General features: G+C 37.0%; 1 protein-coding gene across 11 annotated transcripts in view; it reads right to left on the reverse strand.

The window, feature by feature from the left end:
• Nucleotides 1-13,220, reverse strand: part of arvcfb (ARVCF delta catenin family member b) — a 180,442-nt gene extending 167,222 nt beyond the window's left edge. For 4 of the 11 annotated variants that reach the window (XM_042723924.1, XM_042723926.1, XM_042723930.1 and 1 more), the window contains exon 1: nucleotides 12,980-13,219. The gene's annotated coding sequence lies outside the window, so the exon portion shown is untranslated. Of the gene's footprint in view, nucleotides 1-12,979 lie in introns of all 11 variants that reach the window. The other 7 variants (XM_042723933.1, XM_042723931.1, XM_042723929.1 and 4 more) reach the window with 3 other exon arrangements.
• Nucleotides 13,221-14,101: the final 881 nt, after the last annotated feature.

Raw genomic sequence — 14,101 nt, forward strand, 5'->3', positions numbered from 1 at the left:
TTTTGTTCCCAAGATGAACAAAGGTTTTACAGGTTTGGAACAACATGAGGGTGATTAATTAATGACTATTAAAAAAGAAAATAATCCATTAAACAAGAATCATTGCCATATGAACCAATTAGTTTCACACTCAGATTCAAAAATACCTTACATTCGTGTACATTGTAAGACAAATCATCCCATAATCTTTGCTACATACCTAAAGGTACTCATACTAAGGAGGAATGGACATGAAGCCCATAGCATTTTGATTGCTAATTCAAGCCCCATTTGTTAAGCAAGCTATACCTTATTTTTTTTCATGAGATTTGACTGAACGTCAAATAAGAATGATATGAAAAAATTTCCCTTGACCAAACTAATTTTTCTTATATTTTATCACCTATTTCTCAACATGAGAATATTCAAAGGCAAAGATTTTTTTCACCTAAAAAATATAGAAAGACTTCTATCAAACGATACCTACCTTTTGACTCTCCTTGCTACGGTCTTGGAGTTATGAGTCATTATTTTTGTGTATGGCACTCACAAAACATTAGTTATTAAAATGCCTTCAGGAAGTCAAGAGCTAAACAAAAAGGCCCATTTTGTTACAAAATACAGTAACTTTTGGATACTTAATGCTATCACCACACCAATATCACCATTTGAAACAAACACAGCTAACATGCTGGGGAACTTCATCAAAAAAGAATTTTCCTCCCACCTTATTTCTGTCCTGAGATATTGAATGTCAAATAAGACAGATATGAAAAATTTCTCTTGAACACTCAAATTTTTCTTACATTTTATCAGCTATTTTTCAGCAGGAGAATGTCCAAATGAAATCATTCAGTCATTATTTTTGTGTATGTCACTTAGAAAAAACATCAACTTCAGTGAGGCAAAATGTCCTCAGGGCTTAAAGGGTTAATCAGCTGACTCAGTGGCCTTTTCTGACAGAATTTTCTCGCTGTTATGATAACATTGACAATAAATGGCTAATTCACACTGTACCAACAGACACAGATGAATGTCAACAGACACGTTCGTGTCCACGTCAGTTGGCGTGGTCAGTGCCTATTTTTACTGACATGTTAAAATTGCATTAGTCTGGTCTGACAATTTCTGAGAAATCATACTGTAATCTCTTGACTGTCATTAGTCTATGTCTGTCAGTGCAGTGTGAACTGGCCTTTAATATGCACGCTATTATTCCTTTCTCTATTATCATAAAACTTATAATAAATCTATCTTGCAGCCTCATCGGTCATCATTTGTTCCTTCTCCTCCAATGCTTACAGTATTCTGTTCACTGTTCTCTGCCTACCCTCCCCTCTCCAATTCTCTTCTCAGCTTTGTGAGTTTGAGTTAGAAAGCTTCTGATCAGGAAGCTTTCCCAAACAATCCTTCAACCGTACTGGGAGTAAACTAAGCTATGTTGCCCTAAGACTTGTGAATTGGCTAATGGCCATTCAAATAGAGAAAGAAAAGTGAAGATATTAGCCTCGCCGTAAAACAATATTTCTCTCAATAATGCCAGTAGAATGAGCTCACAGGGCTGACTTTTACATAATACAAAAGCTAGGAGCTAGAGACAAGATTCACAGGCTGCAATCAATGGTGCCTCATCATTACATTGCTTTATCTATTTTTTTATTTTTTTCAAAAAGAACTCAAACGAGCTTAAAGATTCTTTAAACATTTCTACATTTCTATTTTTTTTCCCAATGGACAAAAAATAGACAATGACATGAAGAAGAGTAAAAAATGACATGCATATAAGCCTACTGTAACTGTACTTTGATACTGTGCTCATCCTTATGATATGAGCACATATTTGTTCCTACATATTAACTGACACACTTGCAAGATAATAAAATATGTCCTAGATGTGTCCTGTATATGGTACTTCTGTGCACCAATAAGGCAGACAGACTATTTTATGATTCATGGTCTGAATCTGCATACACATGCCATGCGCATATTCCCATTCCTCCATTCTAATTTACCATGCCTCAGTAAAAGCTACAATGCATTTCATCAATGTTTTGAAGTAACAACTCTCAGTTGGTTTTGCTGTAAAGGAGAGAAATGGTACACAGATGAAGTGGAGAGGATTTGGCTAAATATCCGACATTGGGAATGGGAACACGGTCATCTTGATAGAAACTTAAATAGTCTTGCAACCCCAGAAAGCAAGAGTCATTTCCTGTAGCAACATGACAGATTAAATCTTGAATCGCTCTCAGAATCTCCATCATTCGACATGCATGTCTGTCTTTAAGTGAAGGGTGACACTACTAACTTTCTTTCGATCTGATATAAAGCACCATCAAGGCCAATATCAAACTATATCAAACGCCTGTATTAAATAGTTTTGTTTTTTTATGATTTATGAGAATAAAATGAGTAGTTATGTCCACTGAACTTTAAAAAGCCATTGCCATTAAATAGACCTAAAACAGCAAATTATCCTTTTTGGTTTTTCTTTCCTTAATAACAATTATAGAATATGTGCAGTAATTTAACACCTCTTAAAGTTTAAACTTAAATCAAACATCACAGAAGCCTATTAGGCTTTGATAAATGTCACATTTCTTTCACAATTCAGACATTGTTCATTTAATCCTTGCATAGCCAAGCAGAAAAATAAACATCAACATTTAGCTAGGTTGCAATTTAGCGGAGTCAGATGATGCTTCTTTTCTCCGTCATGACCTCTGGCAGACACTGCTCTCTCTGTTTCAGTGAGTTCTGTGACGGCTTGTGCTTTTCAGCATTTCTGTTTGTGTGCAAATTAGTGGAAGGAGAAATAGTTGCTCAGCCATTTACTAGTAAACTTATTTTTTCACCTCAATGATTATAATAGTTTGTCATACAGCATGAAAAAAAAACTAAATTTAGCTATAAAAAAAAAAAGTAACACTTGGGATCAGTGTTTTCATGTGTGAAAGGTCTTAATGAAAGATCACTATTTTAAGTACCAATATACTTCAAGACTGATCTGCCAGACTGTCCCAGCCTTGCCAGGTTTACACTGTCAGCACACACTGTTCTGTGGTGGACGTCTCACCATCACAGATGCGACACCTCTACATCCAGTCATCCACTCGTATTCAAGTCCAGCTGGTCCAGCGTCCTTCATTTCCCCCTCTTCTCGGCACACACTGGACCAGGCTTCAGAGTTGGCTGAGGAGCCTGGTACATGCATAAAGACACAGTGATAGAAATGCTGGCAGTTCATCTTGCCACATCCAGGCTCTGACAGAGGCTTCCTTTTATTTCCTGCCCAGTCTTAAGCATTAGCAGAAAAACGTTTATTTGACAGCTCCTTTATTAGACCATTCAGGCAAACCTGCATGTAGCTCAGCAATCCTGTCTCTTGCTAAAGACTTCAATGGCTATCAAGAACTCTTCATGTCACTGAAATACAGTGGGAAGCCACAGATCTAACAAGGGAGAGTTACGGTAAACATCCTTTCATTAAAAAATTACTTTCCTCAAATATAGATTTAGTGTGAGGCAGACAATGTTCAGACCTTCACTAGATGCATTTAAAAGAAAGAAGCAACAATAAGTGTTACAGTTCAAACTTGCCTTGTACACTATAAACAAAGAGCCAAATCAAGCAAAGCATACTGAATTTTTTTTAAAGGTCACAGCATGGGAAATCAAGTTCTTACACTTTTTGAACTTCAATGCAAAGAAAACAACTATGTATCTTTGGTTTCTACGCAGTGCATGTGACGAAATTTTAGCTGTGTCAAAACAGAAACAGAAATGAGGGAGATGGAACAAGAACTACTATTTGAGATCGCAGCAACACAATGTGGTTAAGAGACAGTGTTGCTGGACAGAAATAGTGAAAACACTGGACAAAAATTAAACTTTTAGCGTGCATGTGTTGACTGCCTGTGTTCACGAACAATATCGAATTTCTGAAAGGAATGAAAAAGAGGGTTTGATGGATAAAAGTACAGTGCATTCGGATGATAAAACATCTTTTTCAGAAGAACGCCACAAAGCGATTTTGAAAATTGTGAAAATTATGTGGTTTTTGGACCTTTATAAGATCTTTATAATGTACCATTGTAAAGTCTGTAAGTTTATCCCTCACAGCCTCATTTTTATCTGTGTAAAATTCAATGTGGCGTCAGTGTTTCCCAACCTTTTTTCTGTTCAAGTATAAATTTATATACTTATATAATTTAAATATTTATAAATTTATATATCAAGTATATATTTTTCTGTTTTGATTTGTTAAAAATCCCACAGCACACCACTAAGCATTATAACAAATAAAATGAAAAAAGAAAAGAAATAATTAAAAGAAATTTCAATAATTAAACACTGCATCATCAGAGTTGGTATTTTGGCTTTATATACGGCACATAATTTCTGAAAATAATATTCAAATGGAGATAAAAAGGTTTTTGATGACCGGATTACAGAGATCTGTGTTTTGTCCATCATTAGAACGGCCGCATGAGGCAGTAAATTAACAGCATCACGTTTTCATCAGTTTGCAGGTTCTAAAGTTTCTCTTGTTGTTTAATACATTTGGTCAAAATCTTACAAAATAAAATATGAACCAGTATGCACAGGATATTTAAAACATACATAAATGTATTGGCTACAACTAGACAGCAAATGCTAAGAAACTCAGAAATTTAAAGAGATCCATAACAAGCTGTTTTTGCAGCTTAAAGGGATACTCCACTCCAAAATGAAAATTTTGTCATTAATCACTTACCCCCATGTTGTTCCAAACCCGTAAAAGCTTTGTTCGTCTTCGGAACACAATTTAAGGTATTTTGGATGAAAACCGGGAGGCTTGTGACTGTCCCATAGACTGCAAAATAAAATACACTGTCAAGGTCCAGAAAAGTATGAAAGACATTGTCAGAATATACCATGTGGCGCGGCTGACACAGAAGAGCGTAAGTTGCCTGCGTCCAGCTCATATTCTCCAAAATGGCTCTACGCTCATGTGGAGAGACACAGAGGAGACAAATTGTTGAATAAAGTCATTATTTTTGTTTTATTTGCGTACAAAAAGTATTGTCGTCGCTTCATAACATTACGGTTGAACCACTGATGGCAGATGGACTATTCTGACGATGCTTTTCATACTTTTCTGGACCTTGACAGTGTATTTTACTTGGCAGTCTATGCGACAGTCACAAGCCTCCGGGGTTTCCGAAATATCTTAAATTGTGTTCCGAAGACGAACACAGTTTTACAGGTTTGGAACAACATGGGGGTAAGTGATTAATGACAAAATTTTCATTTTGGAGTAGAGTATCCCTTTAAGCTGCAAAAACAGCTTGTTATGGATCTCTTTAAATTTCTGAGTCTAGCTATAATATAAGACTGTCCAAATTCATATACATGTCAATAGTCTATTCTGCGTATAAAACCTTGGACCACCTATTCAAAGCTAGGAAATAAGAAAGAAAATGTCTGCAAATACTGTTCTGTTCCCAGCTGCCACTCTGCATATCCTTATGAAAGATCCCAACGAGAAAAAGCACCTGCAGTCTTTATATTTAAACAAGGCCCCCATTACCATTTCAAACTTATTAGGCTCAGTTTAGAGTGGATCACTTTATGAACCTGTTACAGGCTTTGCACAGAGGCTACTATTATAAGATGGGCAAACGGCAGCTATATTTGACCCAACTGCAAACCATGAGTAGGCAAAGCAAAACACTGTATCTCATTTCACAGGTGAAGAAGTCCTAAAGGCACAGCAGCAATAAAAAGCCTGTTTAATTTAAAGTGTCAGAGAGAGGGAGGAAAAACTAAATTATGACTATAATTGGTGCAAAAATGGACTTAATAAATAAATATATATATTAGGAAATGACCTCTTTAGGAAAGCTAGCTTTTGAAATGTATTCAAAATGCAGTCTTTGCTAATCCCCAGCAATTCTGGCACGGCCACTGTGAGTTGGAGAGAGCGTGGCTTTGCAGTGTTGAGCAGAGTGTTTTTCAGGGCACTGCTAATTAAGCAAACCTTTCCAAAAAGTCATTTCTCACATCATAATTGCATTCGGTACTCAAGGAGGAGAAACCAGCTATAAATAATGATACAACTTGAAAACACGAAAGTAAGATTTGACTAATTATTGGCCAGATACAAAATGGCACACTATTAGGAGTAGGGAAAGCACGGATCATTAGGACATTCTTTCCCCACAGCTCTTCTTTTAACACACACCGCATACAAACACAGAAATCACAAAATAATAAGAATTCCAAAGAAACAAAACAGGGGCAATCAATCTCCACTCAACTTTGTCAAAAATCGGCTCTTGAAATTAAACTTTACATTTAAACTTGTAAATATTTCATTACATTATATTTCATCCATTAAATGGATAGTGCAAGCAGTTGGTGGTAGCTAGCCACATTCCTAAAAATATCTTCTTGTTTTTAACAGAAAAAATCTCATACAGGTTTAGAACAACTTGAGGGTGAGTAAAGGATGACAGAATACTCGTTTTTGCATGAACTATTCCTAAAAGATCATTCCAGACTTCACCTTTCCTAAAATATCCTCCAGGTGCCTTCTCTTGCATATCCAGGTTAACTAGAATCAGCTATTTAGCTCCTGTCCTGAGGCACACAGTGCAGTGTTTAACCTCCCTGGATGTTCCAGTGATTACAATTAAGCAGCTCTTATCCCTGGACATAATCAAGCCCAGGTTAATCCACACACACCATGACAACCACCACAGGACAAGTCCCACCAGCCTGCTTGGACGGTGTCATTGTTGGAACAGGGTCAAGTATGACAGGAAGCATCTCCTCAGCCAACTAGGATGTGGAGCGAGTGACGGGAGAAAGGGTTGGGAAATGAGAAGGGCATTGGGAAATAGCTGGAAATTTCCACCAGATCACATTTTCATAAATCAAGCCCTTGTCCCGGCACAGTCCGGAGCAGAAGGGATTGGGAAAAGAGGATTAGTTGGGTGCAGCCCAAACACAGGAGTTAAAATGTTATCCAATATCATTCATACGAGAATGTGAGGACAGACGAACGATGACTTTGCTGTGCAAGAGCAGAACTGTGAAGCTGGGGGAGTCTAAAATGACAAATGTTTATGGCAATATCAAAGGATATTCTGTTGTTTTTTTTTTTTTTTTAATCTCTGTATTAGCTTATAGCTTAACATGAAGACACCACTGAAAGGCAATGAATTACATAGACTGAATGTCAAATATATCCACCACCATATCTAGTTCAGGAGAGGCAGATTTTGTGCTATCTGAGGTGAAGGTCCATGGTAAAAGATTGTGTTCAGTGGTAACAGTCAAGTGCATCAAATAAAAGTAGTTAGTATTAGTATTAGTAGTTAGTATTGTGAGCAAACCTGCTTTGGCAGAGCACTGTGGAAATGGAATTAGCATGGAGTACAAAGTCACAAAGTCAATGCCCTATTAGCAAAGGTCACAAAAAAAAAAAAAACAAAGAAGCAAACTTTATACTTGCACCATTCCTCAACCTAAAGTGGGCCTGACATTTCTTGGACCTTCTCAATCAAACAAACAGTCCCACAGAAGCACAAACAATAGGAATGTGTGCTCTTCATACTAATTTCCTGAATCCTGAAAATATACACAAACACTTTTACATGATTTATGGGTTGATAAACCTAGATGAATGATATTTAGGACAATGAAACATCAAGTCTCTGCTCTGAAATGCCACCAAAAAAGGCTATTTAGCAGGAAGGATTATTCAGAGCAGGTGCCACAAACTGTGCCAAGGAGAGTCAGTATCGCCCAGTCGTGGATTTTTGCAGCATACCAAATGGTCTGGGAGAGAAGGGGCAAGTAGAGCTATCAAGCAGGTGTGTGGCCATAAAGAGTCATTCACCCACACACGGAAACGTCTCATTGTCCTTTCTTTTCATCCTATGGCCATTTCATTCAAAGGTGGTCAAACAAACCGACAAAACTATTCACTGTTATCATGTTGATCGAAGTACTTGTTTGGTACGACTACTGCCACAGATACGATTTGCTTACATTTTGGTACAGCTGTTTGGATACATTACCAGCTACAAACCCTGAACAGAGTTAAATACAATTACAAACCAACACTTTTAATTGGCTTTGTTCAGACAGGCAGCCAATTTTAAAATATTTTAAAACCTTTTTTCTAACACATCTCAGTCTAAATGGCCAAATCAATTTCCAAGCACTTTTTTTTTTAAATATCATTCAAAACATATGCAATATTGTCCAGGGCTGTCCGAATACTCTCATTTTTTACTCACTATGTGACATTCACTGTGTAGTGAAAAGTGAATGAGTGAACGAGTCAGTGGTTTTAAACAAAATATGCACATGAGTGCGTAAAATGCCTCTTATGTTCTCTCAAGCGTCTCGTGAGTTCAGCACTGCGGCGAGTTGTCATGATAGAGATGAGCAGTTTTCTGCCATCGCTTTGCATGCTCGCAGCTACTCTCTTGGCATCACACTGACTGATGCTTACATCATTACTATAGCAACCAATGCAGACACACCGGATATTAACTACACTGTCTGAACAAACGGATCAGATCACATGCAAAATGAAAATGTGAACCATCAGATCACATCGGATTTGAAAACCAAATTGTATTTGAGTATGGTGTGAACAAAGCCTTAGTGTATGAGTGTACAAAACATAAGCAGGCCTGAAATGAGATTCAGTAAGAAAAAAAGCTTACATAATGAAGACACTTCATTAACATATGAAATGAGTTCCAGGCAGGAGGGACTGCGGAACTTACATTCCACAGCTATTGTTCCAAAGAACTGAAGAAAAAAAACTATAGGGGACTGATAGTCAAGGCCAAGAGAGGCGAGAGAAAAAGAGAAGCTTTAGAGACTGCTCATCAAAGCAGAACTCAAACTCTAAAACTTTCACAAAGGTTTCCATATTCTAAGGGTGAGATATGGAAAGTTTATCAAAAAGCCACTTTATGAGTGGTTCCTTCACACTGTTCCTCTTATTAAGCACTTCAAAAGGCAACTGACCTCCCAGGCAAAATAAAAGGTCAAAAATTTACATACACTTTGCAGTATATGCAAAATGTTAATTATTTTACCAAATTAAGAGGAATCATACAAAATGCATGTTATTTTTTCTGAATAAGATATTTCAAGACATTTACACACAGCCCACAAGAGAAAATAATGGTTGAATTTATAAAAATGACCCCGTTCAAAAGTTTGCATCCCCTTGATTCTTAATACTGTGTTGTTACCTGGATGATCCACTGCTGTTTTTGTTGGTTTGTGATAGTTGTTCATGAGTCCCTTATTTGTCCTTAAAAATTAAACTTCTTCAAGTAAACCCAGGTCTAGAGAAACCAAACAATAAATATGGCTCTGAAGACAACAAGATTTTTTACAGCGCCAAGCTGTGGAAAAACACAGTCTTTGCATTGCCTTACTTCTGATCCCAACATTGAAGTGAAGTTCCAGACCGCATCAGTAAGAACTTGCTCCTTTGTTCACTTCATTTTACCGCAGATTTGTTTTACATACAAGGCACAATTTGATGCAGGATTTTTAGAAAGACTGAAACTAAAAGACAATGCTCTCTATTGGATCCGACAGTAATGTCGCAAGACACAAGTGTGAGTAACTTTTAATTATGTAGTCACTATTGCTTTGTTTGTTGTTGTTACAGATATTTTGATATGTACTGAGTATTTATGCATTTTTAATCTAAATCACAGCAGCATCCATCTATGGAGGATGTAGGCTGTTAAACATACACAACTGTTAGCCAATCATAGAAGTGCGCGTTTACTTCCGAGTCTAAAATCCGCCACCCCTATTCAAACAGAGCGTTATGATGAGGAGGGTTAAATAGGACCGAAAATAGCCTATAACTCTAAATGATTATGTTGTGGCAACATAATGTCATAACACATCTTGACAACAATTTAAGTGGACCTCAGAGAACAGCACAAAATAGTAAAAAAGGGCAGTTCATGACCCCTTTAACATTTTGCTGATACTGCAAAGTGTATTCAAAATTTTGACCAAAACTGTAGATGCTGAAATTAACAATTAATTTGTTTAAAAGAAAAGTGTTGAGAAAACATGGAACAGCAAAGACATACTAAACATTAAGCAAAGGATATCGGCACAAGTTCACTTAACAAAATGAATACTGATATAAAAAGCTAATATAAATGTATTATTTATAAATATAAATACCATACTTTGATGTATAGAAAATTACTATCCATAAGAAATCCTGAAAAAAAAAAATCTATCACTGTTCCAATAAAAATATTAAACAGCACAACATTTTCAACGTTGACAATAAATTTAAAACAATTTTCACCAATGAAAAACTGCTTAGAAACCAAAACTGAGGTCACCGTGGTGTGAATTAAGCTGATTAAACATACCAGACTCTCAACTCTTTATCACTGGGTTTATTTTCAACAAATTTTGTGTCTTTAGGAGGTCTGAAATTACTGATATCTAAAAATAAAAATGCCTTCCAATAAGCCTATAATAATATATTGTGCGCTTGATCACCAAGCATTTTACGCTTCCCTTCGGACTGTGAATATACATGTACAATCCCTATAATTTGTCATTTAAAATGGACAAACACCCTGTTAAGTCTACTTCGCAGGGAGCTACCATACAAAAGGAAACGCACCCCAAGGCTCATCCTGTCTTCTCTGTACAAAAGTTCTTTTTGCAAACTCAAGCTCAGCTCTGTCAGCTCTCATCCATCTGACTAAAGCAACATCACAATGTGATGAACTGCAAAATGCTGAAGAGCAATAAAAACACAAGCATACAGTAGGCTCCCCACTGGCCTGCTTTGCAACACTGTTTTGTTGCTTTATGAATCTATATAAATGCACCAAATTATCCTCCTGATGAAAGAAGCAATGAAATTACTTTGACAGCATCCATCCTTGAATCACATTAAAACAAAGTTTTCAAAAACATGTACAACTTATTTAAATTATAAAATGGAACAAAGGGTAGCTCTTTGCATAGAGCTATAATTCTCCTGACAAGCAAAGCTGCTCAGTGTGCCAAGAATGACAGCGCTGCCTAATTTAACAAGCTCCTCATCTCAGCTGGGGTAAGAGAGTTTTAATAACTTTAATATTTCTGACAATTTTGTTAACATGTCATCAGTATGAAACTGGGCCTTGCCAATGAAATATTACAGCAAGTAAATAAGATGTACATGCACTTTAAAGTAAAGATGAGTAGTAATTAGCCAACATGCAAAGGAGGGTTGTGCTTACACATCACATCAGGCCTAACTAAAGGTTTAAGGGTTGAAAAACATGGTGCATTCTCACCTCACCTATTAGTGTGATTTGCACTTGCACATTGCTTATTAAGTGAAAGTTTTAGAAATGTATATAAGTATTACTCTAAAACTGATAATGATAGTTGTATACATTAATTCATAAGAAACTGCAAATGCACATCACACTACAAAATATCTCATCAGCTATGTTTTCATATTGTAATTGTGCTTTTACCCTGCACTTAACCCCAAAACGATTTTTTTTTCCAGCAGATGAACGATTAGAAAAATAAAATAAAATAAAACACTGACAGACGACTTTAAAGCCCTCGACAATTATGCACACAGGACATGCGCCGCTTTTATTGTAAACATAAGGTATTACAAACAAACAAGTGTCAAGAGTAACGTTAGCTTATAACGTAACAGTGTGAACACCGGGTTACAGTCTTTAGCTAGCAACGTCCACCCAATCATAAACTAAACAGCGCTTACCTTATTAAACATTTATTTGTTTTGTATAGTCGCAGAAACTTCCAAATGCCGTTTAGATTCAGCTTCTAGATTTCACATTTTTTCCCACACACCCCTTACCAAAACAGGTCGCGTGCACACCAATTTTATCACTCTTTTGTCGTCCAATCAGCGTTACTGACGTTTTTCCGCTGTTTACCAATTGTACAGTAAAGGGTGAAATTTTCAAACATGATGACTACCAATCATTAATAAGGCAGCTTAAACGGTAAACAGTGTGAAAAAACCCACGATTACAGTTATTTAGGGTTTTAAGTGACACTGTAACAATGTCAGTTCAAGTCCTTAAATGTAAAAACGAAAATAGAAGGAAATCACACAAATATTTGATGAACTCCAGCCGCAACACATATTTTAAATCGCTACAGTAATGTAGGCCTGTGGGATTCAGTCAGTAGATGTGCCAAAACGTGCAATTTCAATCAAACAGGATGATCCCCAAAGAAATCACTTGCCCAGACAAGTCCCATTAAACAATAAAATAAAAAGCAGTTCTAAAAGATCGTGACTACTCTACTTGATGCATAAAATATAACAAGACCAACTCCGCCAGTAGCACGGTATCTTTGCTACAACTGAAATTGTACCATATGCACTGACACCAGGATCACCCTTTCTGACAGATGCCGAAGCCTCGGGTCGTATTTTAAATGGTCAATTCAGTCACTGCAATCAGAAACACTTTATTGATTTGTGCGCATTATTCCAAATAATCCCCTTAATTTGCTGATCTGTGTGAGAGAACACTGATAAACGCTTCCTTCTGCAACATAATCATAATCAAAACGACCACGCTCAAATTAAAGGGCTGCATTTCACTAGCAGCTCATTGTGCGCGCGTGTTACTATCAAGCATTACGCGCGTGCCTCAAAACAACGTAGATAAATATCAACTGTAGGCAAGTGATGCATCTTCAAATGCTTTAAAGTAAACGCTCATTACGAGACATCTACAAGCGCACTAAAGCAAAATGTATGTGTAACTACCAAGCAACTGCTCTCAATTGATAAACAGTAAATACGCGAATCGCTCGACCAGTTGAAATACGCGTGAACGCGAATGCAGTAGTACACAGGAAGCCTTTTGGGGTTGCGAAGTAAGTTTCTAAATGTCGAGTTTAAATGATCATAGATAAAGGATATAGCGGCGAAGAAGAATCTTACCTGTCTGCTCTCTGTGAGTTGTAGGGACAGCAGCAGCAGCAGCAGCACACTCGTTCAACTTGTCAACAGTATCAGCGGATGATTCCACGATTAGCTTCAAGCATCTCCGCGAAAAAAAAAATCACTGCTTACTTTTTTGAATCAGTCGTGTGATTGTTCAAAGGAAATGCCTCAGCTTAAATGTAAAGACGGGACTTGTAAAATGCAACGATGCTTTCCAATGTAGACAACAAAAACCCTCTCATTGTTATTGGATTCTTCCAAGGCTGGCTTTGCACACTACTACAAGTGCGTTGATTACAGCGCATCTCTCTGATACACATTCTACAGAAATATTGCAACGTTTTAAATAGACAAATTAAATCCATGTATACTGAACAAGCAAAACTGGAAGAAAAAAAGAATAAATTAGCAAACATCTGTAACATATATGCAAGTGTGCATCAGCACCAATAATATATATATAAATAAATATATAAATATATATATATATATATATATATATATATATATATATATATATATATGTATATTTCATTGCTGTCATTAAAGGACCTGCTGAGATCATTTCAGTAATGATCTTGTTAACTCAGGTGAGAATGTTGACGAGCACAAGGCTGGAGATCATTATGTCAGGCTGATTGGGTTAGAATGGCAGACTTGACATGTTAAAAGGAGGGTGATGCTTGAAATCATTGTTCTTCCATTGTTAACCATGGTGACCTGCAAAGAAACGTGTGCAGACATCATTGTGTTGCATAAAAATGGCTTCACAGGCAAGGATATTGTGGCTACTAAGATTGCACCTAAATCAACAATTTATAGGTTCATCCAAGAACTTCAAGGAAAGAGGTTCAATTCTTGTAAAGAAGGCTTCAGGGCATTCAAGAAAGTCCAGCAAGTGCCAGGATCGTCTCCTAAAGAGGATTCAGCTGCGGGATCGGAGTGCCACCAGTGCAGAGCTTGCTCAGGAATGGCAGCAGGCAGGTGTGAGCGCATCTGCACGCACAGTGAGGCGAAGACTTTTGGAAGATGGCCTGGTGTCAAGAAGGGCAGCAAAGAAGCCACTTCTCTCCAAAAAAAAAAACATCAGGGACAGATTGATCTTCTGCAGAAAGTATA

This window comes from Cyprinus carpio, chromosome B5, assembly GCF_018340385.1.
Source record: "Cyprinus carpio isolate SPL01 chromosome B5, ASM1834038v1, whole genome shotgun sequence".
NCBI lineage: Eukaryota > Metazoa > Chordata > Actinopteri > Cypriniformes > Cyprinidae > Cyprinus > Cyprinus carpio.